Genomic DNA, 23,300 nt, shown 5'->3' on the forward strand with positions numbered 1-23,300 from the left:
ACTGACCATAATCATATTTTGCTAATTGTTTAATGGCTAATCTTTATAGAAGAAAATATTAGTAATCTTGGCAATTTTCTACTGATAGTCCATGAAAAAAGTTCTAATTTTTTTTTTATTTCTAGGAAGCTGAAACTTTCTATGCTGGAATGTTCATTGTAGATTTGATGTTTTAATATAAATATAGATGATTGCTCTTCTTGGACAGAGACAGATTATTTTCTCTTTTACCCATGGTGAAGATGAGACAGAAGATTATTTTTTATTGAAATAAGATTGGAGAGTTTGCTGTTATTTCTATATCTCTGTTACATCCTCTTCCTTTTTAAGAGGTCCTAAAATAAACAGCTGGCACATATCAATAAAGCTAGAATTAGAAAAGGCTGATTTATTAACATGTAGTCAAGGCCATTTTCTTTTCTATCACTTGTTTCCCAGGGGGTGGGCCACTATCAATACTGCCTCTATAACCTGATTCAAAACAGAAGGGTGAAGAATACCCATAGTCACAGTGGCAATTGTGTTTGTTGCAGATTACATTGTGGGTGCATATTTCTGCTGTGCAACTTGTTAGATGCAAGACTGACAGATCAACACAGTTTCTCTGGATGCAGATTTTATCTAGACCACAGGATGCACCATCTGTTACAGCATCGCCATTAGGTATGTTCATCCCAATATGGTAGTCAGTACCCTCAACAACTAATGCCTTTGAAGTGAGTGAAATATCCACTATTATTATCTTTGAGTAGAGGTAGAGTGATCACATTCTGACACTGAATCCTTCCACATAGACTATTCTAGTCATTGCATTTTACATAGAGAGTGCCCCTTATACTGCAGTGACCAAAACTGTCACCTTTGCTATTTATTTTCCGGTAGCACATGATATTTGCGCTCTTGGCTTTTGTACCAAATTTTTTTCGACATTTTGCATCCTGGCCATTGCATCTTTTCTTATAACAGTAGCCAGCAGATCACAGTAACCCGTCCTGCACGTACACATCTTTGGGACGGTGAACAGATGTCCCATTGCACCACTCTGGCAGGTCACATTCACTTTCCTCTCTTCTGCAAAGCGATCCTGAGGGCATGAGTTGACCCTTTTTGCAACCAAGTCGAAAAGCCCAGCTGGCCCTGTAGGAATGGGGCATGACTCTATAAAGAATTGTATGTGTGTGGAAGATCATTGTATTATATTAAATGAATTTAATTATGTCTGTGTCACTCCCTTGCATTGCACTGTGTTTGCTACCAGGAATTTCCTCCAATGGTGAGCTGGACAACTTGAGTTCATATTGCCCAGGAGGCTTCTTATAAATAGACATCCCTCTCAAATAATAATTGGTCAATTTCATTTTTGTGATGCATGTTTGTGAAGACATTAGGATGGGAATGAACAGTATATTTTTGTTTATGTTACTATTTCTGGAGACTTGTAATTTTGCTACTAAAAGTTGTTACTGCCTAACTATGTCTATTATAATGTTTGTACTTATTTAAGGTCAAAAATATGGAACCACTTCCAAATGGCTTTTAATCAAGCATATGCATGTTCTGTAGAATGAGAACTTGTGCAAAGCTGTTTTACAATTTATTTCTAGACTTACAAAGCCAACGCCATGGGTTTAATTTTAATTATCCACAATAATATTCATATTTTATATGTTCATCAAGACATTTATTTTAGCCCCTCTGCTGTGCTGAACACACCTCTACTGTGTTCAAATATTGAAAATTTGCGTTATTTATTCAAATATTCTGACTACATAATGCTTAACAGCTTTCCAGTGTTTTCTGTTGTTTTTTTTGTGCAAAATTATCAAGTTTTTAAAACTGAACTTCTAGTGATGTATCTTTAATATAATTGTATATAAAGATAATGTGTATTATGAATATTTATGCCATAATCTATGCAGATGCAAATATGTGTATTTTGTCGAAATCAATGTTTCACTATGAAATATGTATGTGTACATAAATGTATTTAATAGCATAAAATATATTGTGTAAGTAATATATGTATAACATATATATACATATAAGATATGTATAACACATTAATTTAAATATATGTCACATCTATGTCGATACAAGTCTTATAATACATATCAGGCATTTTCTTCTCCTGAGCATACTTTCTTGAGAAGTGTTACACATACTGCTTTGTTTTCTTTGTCCAATTAGTAAAAGTCCTATTTTTAAACAGAATCATAAATGCATTGAGCATTTATGCATCATTAATTATCAATATGTGTCTTCGCTGCATTACATTGCAAACAACTAGTTCCATTCTTTACCATGTAATTAAACTCTATACTAGAATTTCCCAACCCATCTTTAACTTATTTTACAGTATAAAAAAGTGTAACAGTGTAGGGATATAAAAGAATTTAACAAGTATAAGAATATTTTATAGTATAATCCATGCAAAGAGTTTACAAAGATATAAATGTCAAATATTGTTTCCTTTCTTCATATTTTATTCAAAATTTATATTAAGTCCTTAACCTTTTAAAGATCTGGGCATAGAAAATACAATAATTTAATATCAGTCTTCTCCAGATTTTTCTTTACCCTATTATTAAGATAAAACTCATCTAGTTCAGGAATATAAAGAAACCCTAGGCCACCATTTATCTCAGGAAAGAGGCCAGGTTATTGAAATTCATGTTTTTGAAATGGTCTATGAGTTTAAAATTATAACCTCTGAGGAATGGATTAGCAGACTAGATGAATATGAACTTCTGAGATTTGGTTAGGGACCAAAGACCAGATATTAAAAACCTTCTGGCTTAGAATTTTAGCTAAAATTTTAGTTTTTAGCTAAACACCTAGTGAAGTAAGACTACAGATGGGTGTGGAGGTTATTACAGTTATAAAAATATAATATACAAAATTATATAAATAATATGAAATATATAAATTTATAGCTAAGTATACAAGTATGTTCTGGTGGCAGTTTCCTGTGTTCTATTTTAAATGAAAACTAAATTAGTGTTCTTACTCTGTGCTCTACTTTCTCAGATTATTGTTATAACTTCTTTACTGGCTATTGATCCCAAAATAATGAGAGGGTTTCACTTAATTTAAAAAAAAGCACATATAAATAATCCAATGTAACCAAGGCCTCCTGATAATTTTGGAGTTTTGGTCTCTCATGGAATCAATACCAATATAGCATTCACTACCTAATTAGAGCAGTAGTTAGAAACGTCTAACTTTATAAAAAGTTGTTTTTCTGTAACATTCCTTAAAATCCCCCAAAATAGCTATTGAGGGAAACATGGGCGAATGGGTCCTCTTCCACATAGCCATAATAGTAGCAGTTGTTAGATGAAAGGATAGTCCTGATGGAGAGGACCCTGGTCTGTGAAGGTGAATACTGGCATATTCCTGGCCAACCAATGCTTAAGTAACTTCATGTAGACTACTTCTCTAAGGCCATCAAGCTTCATGGTTTTTTTTTTTTTTTTCATTTGTTTGTTTTTGGGTTTTTTTTTGGCCACACTGGATGACGCTCAGGGGTTACTCCTAGCTATGCGCCCAGAAATCTCTCCTTACTTGGGGATCATAGGGGGCACCAGGGGATAGAACTGTGGTAGCCGCCTTATCGCTTGTGCCACTGCTCTGGCCCCAAGTTTCATGTTTTAAGAGACCCAATCTGAAGGATTTTTTGCCACTATCAGTCTGTTAACTTCCAGGGAATCATTACTTCTGGGCTGCCATGGATTTGAGATAGTGTAATTCAGGAATATACACTGTGAAAAAGAAGCACCTTTAGCCAGATCAGCATTAGATGCATGGTCACTCATACTAGCTTCTCACCTATAAACATTATGCAACCTTCATGAAGATTGATCGGTGATATCAGTGGAAGGGAGGCCTGAAAACATCACTGTGGATCATCTTCCACCTCAGATCACTTTTTGCAGTGTTGTCCTATAAGTATGTATCTTTTTACAGTGCCACTTCATCAATGCAATAAAGACAAAATGAAAAAAAGAAAGGAGGGGACTTGAACAAATAACCAGCCCACTGCAAAGACAAGGCTAATATTATGAAATAACTGGTTTGCATTTAGGTCAATACATATGTCACACTTCTGAATTAAATTTATTGTATCATAGTGAGCATATAAAGGCTCCTAGCCATAACTGTTTGAAGGATGCCTATGATCTATTACAGTGTTCTTTCAAAAGACACATGATTACATGTGCTTTGCTCTTTTAGGGCCTAAACTCACCATTATATTAACTTATACTTTATGTAATATAAAAATAAAATTTCTGACAGGCTTGATTCTCCTTCTTTGCATTTATTTCAAATTTATTTCTTCTTCTGGGCAACAGATGCTCCAGAGATTTCTTGCAACTCTGTCCTCAGGCATGACTTTTGGCAGTACTCAAGGGACCCTATATCGTGCACAGGACAGATCATAAACTATCATTATAAGTCTAGAACCCAGCCTGTTGTGCAAGTTAGCCCTTCTTTTTTCCATTTTTTGTTGTTTTCAAGGGTCACAAAAGCTGAGTTGAAGACTTTCTCCTATGTCTACTAGCCATATGACCATCATTTGTGTTGGGCTTCGGGTCCCTATGACATGCCAGAGATAAAAATAAGTTTGGTCTCATACCATGCAAGCACACTATTGTTTGAATGTTTCCTTTGTTTGTTTCTTTGTAATTTTCTTTTATTAATTATTTGACTTTCTCTCTCTTTCTCTTTTTCTCTATTGTTTTGGAGTTTACCGGTCCCTTGTCAGTTTTTCTTAATTAAATAAATGATACCATTTACTCTACTCACTTCTTCAAATAGAACTTTATGTTTATGTTTAGTTCTGTGCAATTTATGATGTAAAGTCCAGCAAATTTTATTTCCCATACTTAAAATTTATATATAATATCCAGAGTAGATTTTGCCTAGGTTTTTACTTGGTTATTATTAACAAAACTATTTTCAGAGCATTAAATATGTCATAGCCCTAATATGCTATTTTCATGATATTTTTTAATATAATGTAAATATCAAAAACTTGAAAAATTTTCAAAGAATCTGAACATTATTGCTGGGGAAGATGTAGCTGCCTCCTCGAGCCACCCCTTTGCCGCTGGACTTTTCTGGGCCAGCAGCCAGCAGCCACCCGACCGGCTCAGCCATCAACCATGGGCTCTGTGTCAAACCAGCAGTTTGCAGGTAGCTGCGCCAAGGCATGTGCATGGGGTTCTGCTTTATGTCCATGACCGCCAGTGCCAGGGTCACGCTCGACCCCCCCCCCCCCCACCACCACCGTGAACGTCTTTGTGCATCAGAATAAACTGTACATGGAAGGTTTCCGGAGCCTGAAAGAGCGGGAGGCAGTGTAATTCACCTTTAAGAAGTCTGCCAAAGGTCTGGAATCTATTCGAGTCACCGGTCCTGGTGGCGTGTTCTGTATTGGAAATGAGAGGCAGCCCAAAGGGAAAAACATGCAGAAGCAGAGATCTATGGGAGACAGGTGCTAGAATGTAGCAGTCTAGACCATCATGCCAAATAATGCAAACTGCCACCCCAGCTCAAGAAGTGCCACTTCTGCCAGAGTATCAGCTATATGGTGGCCTCCTGTCCACTGAAGGCCCAGCAGGCCCCCAGCCCCCAAGCGAAGCCTGTCTATTTCCGGGAGGAAGAAAGGAGATCCATTCCCCTGCCCTGCTGCCCGAGGCCCAGAATTGAGCCAGTAGGAGTGGGACTATCCTTTGCGATCAACAAGTTTCAAAGAGCAGGCATTAACTGGCAGAGAGGAGAAAGTGGGGGTAGGATGAGAATGGGGCAGCTGGCACTTCCATGTATGTATTTCAGACTAAGATCCAGAGCTTCACTCTCTCTTCTTGGTGGGGGGAAGATGGGAATGTGGCAGAGGAACTCCATTCACTTTTGTCAAAATGCACCTGAGGACTTTGAGGGCAGTCCTCTCTGCATACTTTGTGTTTCTATGCCCAGAATCTCTAGCTTTTGAAATGTTCTGGACACGGAAGTGGTTTTTCTTTTAAAGAAGGCTACGCAACTATTTTCCATGCCAGACTGATCAGATAAGAGACCAGATTGATGGTCCCAACCTGAAACCTTTTGCATTCCATGGGAGGGAATCTCAGGGCTGAGGCAGGATTTTTTCCCTCACATCTTGTCTCTTCATAATCTGCTTTTAGGAATAAGGTATTGAATTGTCCCAAGCCATGGATTATCATAAAAGACCAAAGAGGCAATTAGGAGATCTGCTCCTAAACTACCTTGCTATTCTGGGCCAAAATGATTTTTATTTATTTGCTGCCTTGTATATAGCTGCACCATGTGGGCCCCACCTTCTCCAGAATGCCAACTGCACTAGCTCTGTACAAATGACGTATCTTGTGCATTTTTTCATAAAATAAATATTCTGGTTTTGTATTTTTGTGTATTTTAATCTAAGGCCCTCATTCCTGCACTGTGTTCTCAGGTACATGAGCAAATTCAGGGATACAGCAGCAGCAGCTCCTGGTCTGCACAGCAGGATTACTTTTGTTTGATCATCATGGAGAAAAAATATTTAAAGTGGATAGACTATTGAACTTCCTTATTATTATTAATTATTATTATTTTGCCAATTATGAGCTGCTTTTTCTGCTGTTATATCATTTTGAAACCCCTCCATCTTTAACGTTTGCATTGGGGGCGAGGATTTTCCTGAGTTTTACTATAGGCCATATAACTTGATATACCCAAGATTGAAAACTGGTTTGAATAGGAAAGGTGGTACAGAGAAGTTAGGGGAGGCTGGGCCAGGTTAAAAGCACCAAGAGGAAGCTAATATCAAGTGAGGTCTGTGTGGGATGGAAGATTACCAGACATCTAATCCCAAGGCTCAGACTCTTTACATCTCATATCCAACCTTCTGGATTGGGCCAGGCCTATCATGCACAACAGGGTGTATGTGTGTTTAAAAAAATGTTTTTTAAGTTTGAGTTCATAAGTATAGTTTTCAGAGGATACCTCTGTATCTACTTTCAGATATCCAGGTATGGATATTATGAAACAGGGACCAAAATCCAGAACCTTTAACTCTTTGGCTTCCAGATATTTTCTTAGTGAGGCCCAGAACTAGTGTCCTGCCCTGCTGTATTGGTGATTCATGTTATGGTAGCCAAAGGAGAAGGGGCTCAGGGGTTGTTCATTTACTTGCTATGATCACTGCAAACCTCTACCTCACTGTGTTGAAATGGGGCAAATGCAATAATCTGCATTGGGTGATATGTGTCTAATCCTGGGTTTCTTTCTCCCTCAATTTGCAGCTCCTCTAGTTATTATATTTTTCTGGGCTTTGTAGATGTTTGGGTAGCTAATTTGGTGGTTGCTAGGTGACCTAGTTTGTGTATATATAATGTGTTGGTCTTTCTATGTTCTTTTGGGGTTTTATTGTTTACAAAACATTTGTATGAGAAAAATAGCCAAAGCATCTTTGACAAAAGGTTCTGCACCAGGCAAAAGGATCTGAAATAAGCTTGGGACCCTTGAAATGGGGGCTTTGAAACACCCTTTTTCTTGTGTTCTCCTGCCCTCTTTACTATTTTAAAACAAATCTTCTTTCCTCAAATTTATATAATATCCTGGGTTTTTTTTCCATTCTCTCAGTTCCCCTTCTCCTCCCCATCAGTCCCCTTTAAAACCTCACAAACTTGCATATGAAAGTTTGTAGGATATTACCCTACGTCTTAAAATGATTTTTGAAAAAAACCATTAGAAGGTAAGAAAACTCCATCCCTTATTCCCAATCTCTTGATCACTACTTTTCATGCCAAACCATACCTTCATTTTAGGTAGAGAACAGCAATGAATGGGATCAGGAGATCAAGGAAAGTAACATGAATATATATCCAAGTCACTCAGGAACTTTTGTGTGGGTTCAAGAAATTTAGGTCAAAGTGGCCAAAAGATTATTTAATAGTAAACAGATGAATGTAACTTCATGTTTACTGCTAGCAACCAAAGCTTGGTGTGAAATCTTAAATTTATGGGGAGGGAGGTTAAGAGAGTAGGGAAGCATTTATCTGTCTGTTCATTCCCTGGTCCTCATCCTCGAACTGCAAGAAATGTGGGCTTTGGTGACCCCATCCTTGAGAAATGTTTATTAGATGATTGATTTTGCTGTATCAGTTACTTCCTTTCCGTTCCCCTTTTCCCTTTGGAAAAATACAATGAATAAAAACTTAATGATACTAAAAAAAGAATCTTATCATTGTTTTATTGTTATTATCTTCTCTCCAATTATTTTACTTTCATCTTTTTTAATATATAAAATGGTTAAAAGAATCACCATGAGTTATATACTACAAAAATGTTTATGATTAAGTTTTTTTATTTCTAAAATTTAAGCACCTGGGTTACAAAGTGTTCATGGTTCAATTTAAGTCAAATAATGTACACCACGCTTCACCAGTGCACATTTTTCATCACCAGTGTCCCACTATCTCTCCTTCTCCCATACCTACCACTGGGCAGACTTCTCATCTCTCTTTCTTTCTTACTCTCTTACGCTGAGACAATGTTATTTGTAGTCTTATTACACTGAGACACTTAATTTTGTTAATTAAGGGGTAGAATGCATATCACTTTGTCTCTTTTCAGCACCCAGTGATCTGCTAAGGCCAGCCCTATCTAAGGAATTCTGACCTTGAGGCCATGGCTAAAGGAGGGTACCCAGTTAGAGAGGCCTTAGCTGCTTGTACCCACAAAGGAAGGCACTGGACTTGAGAAGCTGCCTTACCCACAATGGCGGGCACTAGGCATCAAGAGGTCTTGGATGTTTGTCGATGAGGCACTCAGGGTAATGGGGAAACTCATAGGGAATGTGGCATAAATATTATTTGAGATATAAATTTACTATCATCCTAAGGACCTTTCCTTGAGCCTCTCTTAAAAAAACTCAAATCTCTTTAGACCCACCTTGTCACAAGCAGCTCTGTATATTCAAGCAATTCTCTATCAGTCTTACAAAATTACTAATTGTCCCTAAATTTGGCTTTGCTATAGCCTAAGAGCAATTATATTAAGAGTTAATATTTTAGGCCTCAGCTCAGAATGCATGAATTTGAACAAGGCCAAAACAATAAAATAATATCAGTCTTTGAAAACTGACCCTTGCTAACAGAGAAGATAGCAGGAGCAAGCAGAGGCTGGAAGCTGCCCTAGTTCAGAAAAGATAAACATGCATCTTGCCCTGAACAAGTCGCCCTGTGCATTTGCTTGGTACAGTGTGTACAGTAATATATACAGTGTGGTACAGTAATTTGTCTGCATTTATGATACATTTACAAAATTTTATATAAGTATTACTGGTTTAATATTCAATAGACAAAATAGAATTTGAACCCCAATTCTGAGACTCTGACTTCTGTTTCGCAGTTGTCGAGTCTGTGCATGAACCTTCTTTGAGAACCTCCAGGATTCCCTTACTGTCTGAACCAGAGGCCATGGGAGTGGTCATTTCTAACTATTCTTGTCATAGTAGACCTTTTCTGCCCCAATTGCACTTCACCCACTATTTGTAGCATGTTTCCCCACATCTCTATTATCTTTGAATATTATACCATATTATCTTGCTTTTATTTTCCACAAATGAGTGAGATCATTCTATGTCTAGCCCTGTACCTCAGGCTCATTTTGCTCAGCATAATATTTCCATATTCATCCTTGCATAAGCTAAGTAGTCCTTTACTTTAAGAAATTTTAGTAGTAAATGTGAAGGACAACAAACAGGACATTTGCCTTGTACTGGCCAACCTTATTTGAATCGCTTCACTAAATATAATTTACAGAAGACCTCAGTTGTTTTCTGTTGGCATATGCGGCATACATCTGAGTCTCTCCCTTCTATCTTGCAGATAAATTCTAGTGGTGGTCATAGAAACATAGTGGATATAGTGCAATGGATTTGAATCCTATAACTATAGAGCTCCTTATATTGAACTCCTTGATGAGTTTAAATCTCTGTCATTTACATCTATTTAGCACAATATTACTTACAAATGCTTTACTTTTGGATCTTTGCAGTTATTTCTTTTTTGTTTGTTTGTTTTTTGGGTCACACCTGGCAGCATTCAGGGGTTACTCCTGGCTCTGGGCTCAGAAATCAGTGTGTACAGTAATATATACTGTATATATATTTCTGGGCTCAGAAATCACTCCTGGAAGGCTCAGGGGACCATATGGGATGCCGAGATTTGAACTACTATCCTTCTGCATGAAAGGCAAACACCCTACCTCCATGCTATCTCTCCGGCCCCTACTTCTAAGCCTACCACTCAGTTATATATGTGAGTACATCAAATAGAGAAGCAACAATTTTTGTTTGACTCATACTTCTCATACTTCTTCCAGTAGTGCTTCTTGTGTCTGCTTAGTTCTATTGTTTTCAGGTCTAATGATTTTGACTATCCTGTCATTGCTTCTTTAATTTCCAATTATCTTCTCTTAGTTAATAGGTACAAAGTTTGACTCAACATATCCTCTATAGTACAATAAAGAAATAAATCAGAGAAGCTCCTAAGTACTTTTCTACAGATATTTCTTTGTTTTTGATTTGAATACGAGACAGAAAAAAACACATCACATAAACTGTTTTATTTTATAGTTAAAACTTGTGTGTTTTTTAAAAAATGTATGTTTTTATTTTGTGTGGCTATCATTTTCTCTGATATGAAAAACAATGCTTTATGAATTAAAAACCTGTCTAACTGGACCAAAAGATAGATTCCAGGGCTGAAGCACTTCCCTTAATTGTCCAGAATCCTGGTACAATGCTAAGTACATTGGTCCCTCAAGCACTACCAGGAGTTAGTCATGTGTACAGAGTAATGAGTAATTCTTCAGAAGTAGCATGTGCTGATGATGCCTACATCAACAACAACAAAAAACCCATGTATATTATACATATACATATGTCTCTGAGCATATGCAACATATAAAACATTTTAAATTAAGTAATGCATTTATATACATATTATACTAATCTTATTTATTTGAATGTCAGTATGCATTTAGAAAATTTGCTATTTTTTCACATTAAAGTCAGTTGTGTTGAAACTCTAACCAAAAAAAAGTAAAAAAATCCCTGTTTTCAACTGAATACTAATTCTTCCATACAAAAATATTAATGAAAATATAAGAAAGAAAATAATTGCTTTCACTTTCCTGTGAAACTAAAGTAAAAAAGACAAGAGTGTGCAGAAATGAAGGTAATTATAAAAAAATGAAATGAAACAAATCCCTTGATGAAAACATATACATGTACATTAAAACACAAAACATTTATTTTTACAATGAAAATAATTATCTGTGCTTTAGATCAGTAAATTTACAGAAAATAATTCTATGAAAATAGAACACCAACTGGGAGGGGGTAGATATAAAAATAATACATCTAGAAAAATAAATTTCTATGAATAGTATCTTGTTAAAAATTAAATGATTAATATTTATGATACCAGATGATAATCCCATATCTGTTGTATAAAAGCCCTCAGGCACATGTATAAACTTTTCAAGCAGGACAATATTTATATACTGAAATATTTATATACTAAAAATTGTAATCTAGTTGATTTATTTTTTTTTGTTGTTGATTTATTTTCAATCATTGCTTTTTTATACTCTTGGAGTCATCTGGAACATTTCTTTATTGGTAATTTGGAAAAAATCTCTAAGGTTATTAATTTTTCACTATTGCAATGAAAATCAATAGCAACATAATTATACGCAATAGCAGGAGAACATAACAAATACTGTGTTGTTTGAAAACTTCAGACTCAGCTGAATCTCCTTTATCAGACTCAGAAAAATGGCTTCCAGGTGGTGGTCCACTGTCAACACCCCTCCTCTCCACCTTGAGAAGGCTCTAAGCAGAATTACAGTGGCAGTGATATAGATTTTTGTAGATCCCATGCATCCTGCAGTTCACAGGATCGGAAAGTTATGTGAAGTATGAAGTAGGGACACATCATTAAATTCAAATATGATTTCCTCCACATTCAGTAATTCTTTTGTTTCATCAGCATCAGGTGTGGTCAACCCAAAATGGTAGTCAGTACCCCAACAACTGACTCCAATGATATTTGTTAAAATCAAGTTGATGTGATTTTGCAGACGACTAATTGTGCTCACATTCTCACACTGAATTCTTCCTCACAGAGAATCCTTTATAGGTCAGGGTATGCATAAAGAGATGTAGAAACCATGACTACTAAAGGGTCATTTCGGATATTGATGTCTTTATAGCCTTGTTCTCATAGCCTGGTCCCTAAAATGCTTCTACACTGTGATTGGTGGTTTTTGCATTTTTTTCTATAACAAGATCCTCCACCCCAGCAGGTGATCTCACCCTGCACATAAGCATCCTCAGGAAATTCATAGAATCCCAATGTACCACTTTGAAAGATTATATTCATTTTCCTCTTTTCTATACAAGTGTACATGCTGGCAAAAACTTGGAGTTCTTGCAACAAAGCTCTAAAGGACAAACCTCATTTTCCAAATGCTGTTTGCCTAACAAAATGGATCATTTGCACATGAATTAATGACACTGCAGTCACAATCTTCTTCAATCTTATCATTCCCACAGATTTTCTTTCAGTAGATTTCCTTTGTAGCTATTAGCTTTTGCAGACAATCTGAACCAGATTCATAATACTGACTGTAATGGAAGTTACTGAAAATATGTGGAGTAGTCGCTTCGAGTTCATAAGAAAATTTTATTTCCCACACTCACAATAATTGTAATTCTACTTAATACCAATATTCAAACCCAATGCTTGAATACTAATAAAAGCAGATGTAGTTTGACTTAAAGAAATTTGGGTGTGAATAAGGCCCATGTTACAATTACCTCTACATATTACTTGATAAGAATTGTAATATATTCTCTCATCTTAAAACCTGACAAATGCAAAAGTATGTTGCAGTGGTTTAATGTTTTATCCTCTACACTCTGAACCCTTTGAATCATATCTGTATACTGAAAATAATCTTTTTTGAGTCCAGAATTCAAATCTTTTTAAAATTACTAATGACTGTTCTATTGCTCTGCAACTTGTCTTTTTACAAAAAAGTTTTTTTCTTAATTTTTTTTCAGAAAATGCTCTGTGTCTTGCATAATTTCCCTTTTAATTAGAATAAAAACAATTTTCTATGTACTCATTTTTCTTCAATAGTATTTATTGATGCTTAATTCAATTGAATCTATTATGTAGAGCCAACAAGAATATGATCATTATTAGAATTACATAATTTTCAGAATAGATATCTTTGTTGATTTAAAATCGTTATATTAATGAAGATATTAAGTACAAAATTTAACATAGTATTACTTTGCTATTTCCTATTTTATTATTACACACATATAACAACCTGAAAACCCTTCAAAGAATTTGTATTTTTTAAATTCATTTTTATCTTTTTGCTGATATTTGATAATCTCATCTGTTAGCATATATGTGGTTAATAAATATGATTAAACATTAATTTAGCTTCAAAACCACTGCCTATGTCTATATCGTATAATCACTTGAACTACAATAAGTTAATATATGCTCATATAATATCTAACATTTGGTTCTTTATATTTTGGGGGAAGTCTACACCTATTATCCTTATGTGTTATTCCTGCCTCTCTACTCAGAATTGCTCCTGGGAGTGATCAAGAGACCCTGTGGATTCTGGGGACTGAAATATGGCTGGCTGAATTCAAAGCAAGCATATTCTTTTCAACAAACACTTCATTCTTAATTTAAAAAATGATAATAAATCTAGAAAAAGTTTACATTTTTCTTTTTTTAAATTTTTTTCCTTTATTTAAACATCTTGATAACATATATGATTGTGATTCGGTTTCAGTCATGTAAAGAACACACCCATTACCAGTGCAACATTCCTACCACCAATGTCCCAAATCTCCCTCCATCCCACCCAACCCCCACATGTACTCCAGACAGGCTTTCCAGTTCCCTCATTCATTCACAGGATTGTGGTAGTTCTCTGTGTAGTTATTTCTATAACAGCACTCACCACTCTTTGTGATGAGCTTCATGAAGTGAGCTGGAAGTTCCAACCCTCTTCTCATTGTATCTGAGGATTGTTGCAAAAATGACTTTTATTTTTCTTAAAATTCATAGATGAGTGAGACTATTCTGCATCTCTCTCTCTCCCTCTGACTTATTTCACTCAGCATGATAGATTCCATGTACATCATGTGTAGGAAAATTTCATGACTTTATATCTCCTGATGGCTGCATAATATTCCATTGTGTATATGTACCACAGTTTCTTTAGCCATTTGTCTATTGAAGGGCATCTTGGTTGCTTCTAGAGCCTGGATATTGTGAATAGTGCTGCAATAAATATAGGTTTAAGAAAGGGGTTTTTCTATTGTGTTCTTGTGTTCTTAGGATATATCCCTTGGAGTGCAATAGCTGGGTCGAATGGGAGCTCAATTTCCAGATTTTGGAGGAATCTCCATATCGCTTTCCATAGCGGTTGGACTAGACAGCATTCCCACGAGCAGTGGATAAGAGTTCCTTTCTCTCCACATCCCCGCCAGCACTGATTGTTCTCATTCTTTGTGATGGTGGTGTGAGGTGGTGTCTCATCATTGTTTTGATTTGCATCTCCCTGATGATTAGTGACGAGGAGCATTTTTCATGTGCCTTTTGTATTTCTTTTTTTTTATCAAAGTGTCTGTTCATTTATTCTCCCCATTTTTTGATGGGATTAGATGTTTTTTTTTTCTTGTAAAGTTCTGTCAGTGCCCTGTATATTTTGGATATCATCTCCTTATTTGATGGGTTTTGGGTGAATAGTTTCTCCCCCTTGGTGGGTGATTCTTGTATCCTGGGCATTATTTCTTTTAAGGTGCAGAAGCTTCTCAGTTTGATGTATTTCCATCTGTTGATCTCTGCTTCCACTTGTTTGGAAAGTGCAGTTTTCTCCTTGAAGATGCCTTTAGTCTCAATATCATGGAGTGTTTTACCAGCGTGTTGTTCTATATACCTAATGGTATCAGGTCCGATATCAAGGTCTTTAATCGATTTGGATTATACCTTCGTACATGATGTTAAGTGGGGGTCTACGTTTGCTTTTTTGCAAGTGGCTAACCAGTTCTGCCAGCACCACTTGTTGAAGAGATTTTCCCTGCTCCACTTAAGATTACTTGCTCTTTTGTCAAAAATTAGTTAATTGTATGTCTGGGGGACAATGTCTGAGAACTCAAGTCTATTCCACTGATCTGAGGGTCTGTCTTTATTCCAATACCATGCAGTTTTTATAACTATTGCTTTGTAGTACAGTTTAAAGTTGGAGAAAGTAATGCCTCCCATTTTCCTTTTCCCTAGGAGTGCTTTAACTATTCGAGGGTTTTTATTGTTCCAGATGAACTTCATAAGTCTTTGATCCACTTCTTTGAAGAATGTCATGGGTATATTTAGAGGGATCGCATTAAATCTGTACAATGCTTTGGGAAGTATTGCCATTTTAATGATGTTAATCCTGCCAATTCATGAGCAGGGTATGTGCTTCCATTTTCCTGTGTCCTCTCTTATTTCTTGGAGCAGGGCTTTATAGTTTTCTTTGTATAGATCCTTCACGTCTTTGGTCAAGTTGACTCCAAGATATTTTAGTTTGTATGGCACTAATATAAATGAGATTGCCTACTTGACTTTCATCTCTTCCCTATCATTATTGGTGTATGAAAAAGCCATTTGTTTCTGTGTGTTAATTTTATAGCCTGCCACTTTGCTATATGAGTCTATTGTTTCTAGAAGCTTTTTCCTAGAGACTTTGGGGTTTTCTAGGTAGAGTATCATGTCATCTGAAAACAGCGAGAGCTTGACTTCTTCCTTTTCTATCTGGATTCCCTTGATATCTTTTTCTTGCCTAATTGCTATAGCGAGTAATTCCAATTCTATGTTGAATAGGAGTGGTGAGAGAGGACAGCCTTATCTTGTGCCAGAATTTAAAGGAAAGGCTTTCAGTTTTTCTCCATTGAGGAAAATATTTGCCTCTAGCTTATGGTAGATGGCCTTAACTATATTGAGAAAGGTTCCTTCCATTCCCGTCTTGCTGAGAGTTTTGATCAAGAATGGGTGTTGCATCTTATCAAATGCTTTCTCTGCATCTATTGATATGATCATGTGATTTCTATTTTTTGTTGTTTATGTTGTGTATTATGTTGATAGATTTATGGATGTTAAACCAGCCTTGGGATGAAACCTACTTGATCGTAGTGGATGATCTTATTAATGAGGCATTGAATTGTATTTGCCAGGATTTTGTTGAGGATCTTTGCATCTGTATTCATCAGCAATATTGGTCTGTAATTTTCTTTTTTCATAGCATCTCTGTCTGGTTTAGTATCAAGGTGATGTTGGCTTCATAAAAGCTATTTGGAAGTGTTCCTGTTTTTTCAATTTCATGAAAGAGTCTTCCCAGGATTGGTAGAAGTTCCTATTGAAAGGTTTGAAAGAATACATAAGTAAATCCATCTGGGCCTGGACTTTTGTTTTTGGGCAGACATTTTATTACTGTCTTAATTTCCTCAATAGTGATGGGTGTGTTTAGATATGCTACATCCTCTTCATTCAACTGTGGAAGATTATCAGAGTCCAAAAATTTATCCATTTCTTCCAGGTTTTCATTTTTAGTGGCATAGAGTTTCTCAAAGTAGTTTCTGATTACCCTTTGGATCTCTACCATATCAGTAGTGATCTCTCCTTTTTCATTCCTAATATGAATGATCAAGTTTCTCTCTTTCTTTGTGAATTTTGCCTGTGGTCTATTAATCTTGTTTATTTTTCAAAGAACCAACTTCTGCTTTTGTTGATCTTTTGGATTGTTTTTCGGGTTTCCACTTCGTTGGTTTCTGCTCTCAGCTTTCTTTTTTCCTTCTGTCTCCCTAATTTTGGGTCCTTTCGTTGAGTACTTTCTAATTCTATGAGCTGTGTCATTAAGCTATTCAGGTATGCCCCTTCTTCCTTCCTGATGTGTGCTTGCAAAGCTATAAATTTTCCTCTCAGTACCGCTTTTGTTGTGTCCCATGGGTTCTGATAGTTTGTGTCTTCATTATCATTTGTTTTTAGGAAGGTTTTGATTTCCTCTTTGATTTCATCTCGGACCCACTGGTTATTCAGTATTAGGCTGTTTAACTTCCAGGTATTAAAGTTTTTCTTCTATGTCCCTTTGTGTTTCACATGTAATTTCAGGGCCTTTTGCAAAGGTAGCCTGCAAAATTTCTATCCTCTTGATATTATGGAGGTATGTTTTATGTGCTAGCATGTAGTCTATCCTGGAGAATGTCCCATGTACATTAGAAAAGAATGTGTATCCAGGCTTCTGGGGGTGGAGTGTCCTGTACATATCTACTATGCCTCTTTCTTCCATTTCTCTTTTCAGGTCTAGTATATTTTTCTTGGGTTTCAGTCTGGTTGACCTGTGAAGTGTTGACAATGTTTGTCAACAATTGTATTAAATATTTTGCTGGCCCCTCATTCGGTGCATATATGTTTAGGAGAGTGATTTCTTCCTGCTCTACATACCCCTTGATTAATACAAAATATCCATCTTTGTCCCTTACAACTTTCTTAAGTATAAAGTTTGCATCATCTGAGATTAGTACGGCCACTCCAGCTTTTTTATGGGTGTTGTTTGCTTGGATGATTTTTCTACCGCCTTTTATTTTGAGTCTATATTTGTTTTGACTATTTAGGTGCGTTTCTTGTAGGCAGCAGAAGGTTGGATTGAGTTTTTTGATCCATTTAGCCACTCTGCATCTCTTTACAGGTGCATTTAGCCCACTGACATTGAGAGAAAGAATTGTCCTGAGAGTTAGTGCCATCTTTATATCAAAGTTTGGTGTGTCTGTTGGTCAGTTTTGTCTTAAAGTAGGCCGTTCAGTTTTTCTTTTAAGAATGGTTTTGAGTCTGTAAAGTTTCTGAGCTGTTGTTTGTCTGTGAAACCATCTATTGTTCCTTCAAACCTGAAAGTGAGTTTTGCTGGGTGCAGTATTCTAGGCGAAGCATTTATTTCATTGAGTTTTGTCACTATGTCCCACCACTGCCTTCTGGCCTTGAGTGTTTCCAGTGACAGGTCTGCAGTAAATCTCAAGGATGTTCCCTTGAATGTAATTTCTCTTTTCAATCTTGCTGCTTTCAGAATTCTGTCTCTATCTATGGGATTTGTCATTGTGACTAGGATGTGTTTTGGGGTGTTTTTTCTGGGTTCTCTTTTAGTTTGTACTCTTCGTGCATGCAGGATTTGATCACATGTATTCATTAGCTCTGGTAGTTTCTCTTTAATGATGTTCTTGACCGTTTATTCTTCCTGGAGATTTTCTTCCTGGGTCTCTGAGACTCCAATGATTCTGAAGTTGTTTCTGTCAAGCTTATCATAGACTTCTTTTATCATCTGTTCCCATTCTTTGATTAATTTTACCATTGTTTGATCATTTGCTTTAAGGCTTTTTTCCAATTTCTTTCACTGTATGGATTGTTATTCATCTCATCTTCAGTGTACTAATTCTATCCTCAGCTGCTGTTAACCCATGAGAAAGCTCAACCATGTTTTTCTTCAATTCATCTACTGAGTTTTTCAGACCTAATATTTGACCTGAAATTTAGTTTGGAGTTTTCTGATTTCTATCTTCATATTCTCTTTATTCTTATTAGTGTTCTCTTTTATACTTTCTTTGAGTTCTTTGAACATCTTTCATATTGCGATTTTAAACTCCTTATCTGAGAGACTGACTAGTTGGTTGGTCATGTTCAAGTCATCAGTGTTGCCATCGTCATTCTCTATGTCTGGCACTGGCCTGCGTTGTTTCTCCATTGTCACACTTGTATTGTGGTTTTTTCTACATGTTGTGGTTGTATTCATTGGTTAAATGATGTGCACGGCTGGGAAGTGAAGAGGAGCGGCCATGCTCCTCTGGCTCCACCCTTTCTGGGCTTGTAAACTCACCTCCAGGGAAGAATCCAGGGATGGCAAGCCGTCTGCAGATGAGCCACACACAGGATGAAATCAGGCCAAAAATGGAGCACAGCACAGAAGACAGGCAGATAGAGTTGCTGGCATCTGAGTTCCAGCAGAGTTCAGCGGCTTCCCCTTTCTGGGCTTGTAAAGTCAGCCATGTCTTATTCACTCACTTGCTCACTGTGTAGCTTCAGAATGCAACTTTTTGGGGGTTCGCTTCCCAGGGCTCTGAGGAGAGCTTCAAGGATTCAGAAAAGTCATAGAAGCATAGGACAGGATTCTATTTAGGTCCTCAGTTTCCTCAGAAGAAACACAGCAGGGTGGAGATTCCGCAGGTGAAGCAATCAGCACTTCACCTGGCAGTCCCCACAGTCAGCCATTTCTTACTCACTCACTCACTCGCTGGGTAGCTTCAGAATGCAGTTTTTTGGGGGGTTCGCTTCTCAGGACTCTGAGGAGAGCTTGAAAGATTCAGGAAAGACAGAGGTGCACAGCACAAGGTTCCCTTTAGGTCCTCAGTTTCCTCAGTAGAAGCACAGCAATGCAGAGACTCTGCAGGTGAAGCAATCAGCACTTCACCCGGCATTCCCCACAGTCAGCCATTTCCTACTCACTCACTCGCTTGCTGGGTAGCTTCAGAATGCAGTTTTTTGGGGGTTCTCTTTCCAGGGCTCTGAGGAGAGCTTGAAGGATTCAGGAAAGTCAGAGGAGCACAGGACGGGGTCTCTTTAGGTCCTCAGTTTCCTCAGAAGAAGCACAGTAGGGCAGAGACTCTGTAGGTGAAGCAATCAGCACTTCACATGGCAGTCCCCACAGACAGCCATTTCTTACTCACTCACTCGCTGGGTAGCTTCAGAATGCAGTTTTTTTGGGGGGTTCACTTCCCAGGGCTCTGAGGAAAGCTTGAAGGCTTCAGGAAAGAGAGAGGAGCACAACAATAAATCCATAAATTTTTCTTAAACACATTTTTGTGAACCAAAATAGGTCTTGCTTTATATTGTATATGAATGACCATCATCACTAAATCCCACTTCATGGAGTCACTTAAGAAAAATGCTTATGCCTCCTGGCTCCACTTTAGGACAACCTGTGTTAGAGACAGGTGTCTACTGGAGTTGAAGCAGACTGTTTCATCGTACGACAAGACAAAAACAAATACTACAAAGAGATTGTCATACAATAGCTGAGCTGGCCTGACAGATGTGAATCCTCCAGATCCATCGAGAAGGAATCTCCAAGCATCCTTGGAGTCCCAATCACCACCACGGCATCCCCCAGGGCAGCTACTTAAACCATGAGCTGGCCTGATAGATGTGAATCCTCCGGATCCACCCAGAAGGAATCTCCAAGTGTCTTTGGAGTCCCAATCACTATCAGGTTATCCACCAGGGCTGTGGCCTGCGGCTCATGAATGTGTCCATCCACCACAGTTGGAGAGGAGTCAAGGAGGACTCACGTGCCTGCACTTGGTCCGCCTCCAACAGCCACATAGAGACCAGCCTAAAAACAGACTGAGACTAGCCTATCACAGAGAGAATTCTCAGACCTACAGAGATCAGTCTACAGAGACCAGAAAGCAGAAACAGAAACTACAGAGAACAGCCTAAAAGAGAAACAAACAGAAACTGCAGAAACCAGTTTAAATAGAAACAGTCAAACCACAAACCAGCCTAAAACAGAAATAGAAGCTAAACAGAAACTACAGAGAGTCATTAACAGAGACAGAAATTATACCCAAAGAGAGACAGGTTGGAACCAACCAGAGCCACCCGAGTCAACCCTGTTGACTTTTGTTGCTGCATCTTGGTGGGACCTCCAAATGTTGAGGCCAGCCAACAAATGGTGTGCTCAAGAAAGACTCCAAGCTACTCTCATGCAAACGCGAAGGGTTTATTATCCAGTATGCTGAGGCTCAACGATCCAGAAAGCTGAGCCTCAACACAAACTGAGGCAAAGAGCCACAAAAAGCAAAAAGCCCTGGACCAAGTAATGAGGGCCTTTTATAGGCTTTGTTAGCCATCCCCAAAGGAGTTTAATCGTCAAACAAAATATAGATTGGCTTCCATTAACTATTAAACAGAAACAGAGTAAACTTTACATTCCTCTGTTGGGGGGGGGGCGAAGGAAGGGAAGGAGTGTGAAGGGAGGGATTGGCTACAAAGTATCTCTAGTATTTAAGGGGGCAAAGGGAGGAGTTTTGGGCTTCCTTTTCATTGGTAATACACTGGTATGTGACTTTCAAAGCAACTGTTTGATGACTTTCATGTAAATCAGTCATCTCAAGCAAAATGGTGGTGCAATTGGTAAAGCACCTTGAGAGTGCTAGCCTAAGTTGTATCACAGTTCAATCCCCCAGCATCCCATATGGTCCCACAAGCCAGGAGCGATTTCTGAGAGTTTAGCCAGGAGTAACCCCTAAGTGTCACTGGGTGTGGCCTGAATACACACACACACACACACACACACACACACACACACAACAAAAAATCAAAAATCAAAAACACTACACTTAGACCTTCTAGGGTATCAAACTTTCTGGCAAGCATAGCTTTGGGAGGGTATATTCCATGGCCATCCAAAATATAGCAGAAACACTCAGATCTAGAGCAGTGATAACAAGTGCTCAAGTGCATCAGAGTCTCATAAACAGCTATTATGGAGGCAGCATGAAAGAGCAATGGAGGGCTGGGCTGGAAATATCACTGGTATTCCTGAGATCCCTCTATTAGGTCTGCCCTTAGTGTCACAGCATCTGAACTGAAGATAAAAAGTGAAAATATACAAACATGTAGAAAGATTTTTGTGATATAAATATATATTTGGTTGAAAACATGGATCTCTTCAGAATACTCCTCTGTGGGTGTACCTATTTGAGACCCACCCATTTCTGGGAGGGGTCTTGGGAACCGGGTAGTAGGCGTAACCTTACCTGCAAGACCCTCCCATTCCTGGGAGGGGTCTGGGAAAAGGTAGATAAGGCTTGGACCAAGGGAATTCGGCCCTTTTGGCTCTTTGCCCTTTTTGCGCTGCTGTGCGCTCTGGCTTCTGGGTTTCTGTGTTCTGGTCTTTGACCAGCATGGAGCCCAAAGGGAAGATGGCTAACAGGAAATAAAATGCAGGGCTAGCAAAATATTGCTGTGCTTGAAAGGTTATAAATAGGCCACACACACGTGGTGGTTAGGGCATGAATAAAGCTGATGCTTCCTAATGGCTGCGTGTGAGTGAGTGATTTCACCTGGGCCTGGGACTCGCCGGCTGCATGGAGGTGGCAGAGCCACGTGGACTGGGATGGCACGGAAAGAAATCCACCGCCATCCAGCCCCATCGTTAATTATTTAATGCAACACTCCTCTGACCAACAAGAAGCTGAGTAAGAATGTTCATAATTCTAAAGCAAAAAAATATAACAGAAACATTTGGGTACAAAATTTTACTTAAATGTACATCAATATATGAACAAGTGGCAAAGAATAATGTGTTTGGTTATATAGGCTGAAAATACAAATACTTAGCTTCTTTTTGTTTGCTTGTTTTTGTTTTTGGACCTCACCTGCTGATGCTTAGGGGTTACTTCTGGCTAAGCGCTCAGAAATTGCTCCTGGCTTGGACTATATGAGACACTGGGGAACAGAACCACAGTCCATCCTATGCTAGCATGTGCAAGCTAGCCTTACTGCTTGTGCTACCGCTTCTGCCTCATCTTTATAAAAATTCTAGAATAACTTGCCAGTAGCAGGCTTTGCTCCATGGTCATTTTTGCCTTTAGTCTTATGATAGTTGGTTGCCTCAAACTCTGAGCAAAGATTTGTATTTGATATTTCACATGACTATCAAAAATAATAGAAAATTATTCTCTTTTCTCTCTGATTGTGTTCTGAATTTAATTGCTTGGCAGCACTATGCTGACATTATTTACAGAACATAGCAACATTTAATGTATGCCTATTCTATATTAACCAACTTTAACATATTATAGTTTGCATGCTCTAACATATTATTTGAATTAATGAATTATCATTACATCTTTAGCTAAACCAATGCATTCCTAATTATCAGTTAGGTTAAGAAATACACTATGCAAATAATTAGTGTTTTATTTTTAAAACATCTATTTTTTTTTTTTTTTGGTTTTTGTTTTTTGGGCCACACTGAGTGATGCTCAGGCATTACTCCTGGCTATACTCTTAGACATTGCTCCTGGCATGGGGGCCCATATGGGATGCCGAGGAATTGGACCTCGGTTCTAGGTCAGCTTGTGCAAGGCAAATGCCCTACTA

At 37.8% G+C, this 23,300-nt stretch overlaps 2 pseudogenes; one reads left to right on the top strand and one right to left on the bottom strand.

The window, feature by feature from the left end:
- The window catches only part of LOC126005982 (prefoldin subunit 3-like), a 1,144,584-nt pseudogene that overhangs the window by 85,613 nt on the left and 1,035,671 nt on the right, over positions 1 to 23,300 (bottom strand).
- Positions 5,219 to 5,712, top strand: LOC126005984 (protein lin-28 homolog A-like; annotated as a pseudogene).

This window comes from Suncus etruscus, chromosome 4 (assembly GCF_024139225.1).
Source record: "Suncus etruscus isolate mSunEtr1 chromosome 4, mSunEtr1.pri.cur, whole genome shotgun sequence".
Classification (NCBI taxonomy): domain Eukaryota; kingdom Metazoa; phylum Chordata; class Mammalia; order Eulipotyphla; family Soricidae; genus Suncus; species Suncus etruscus.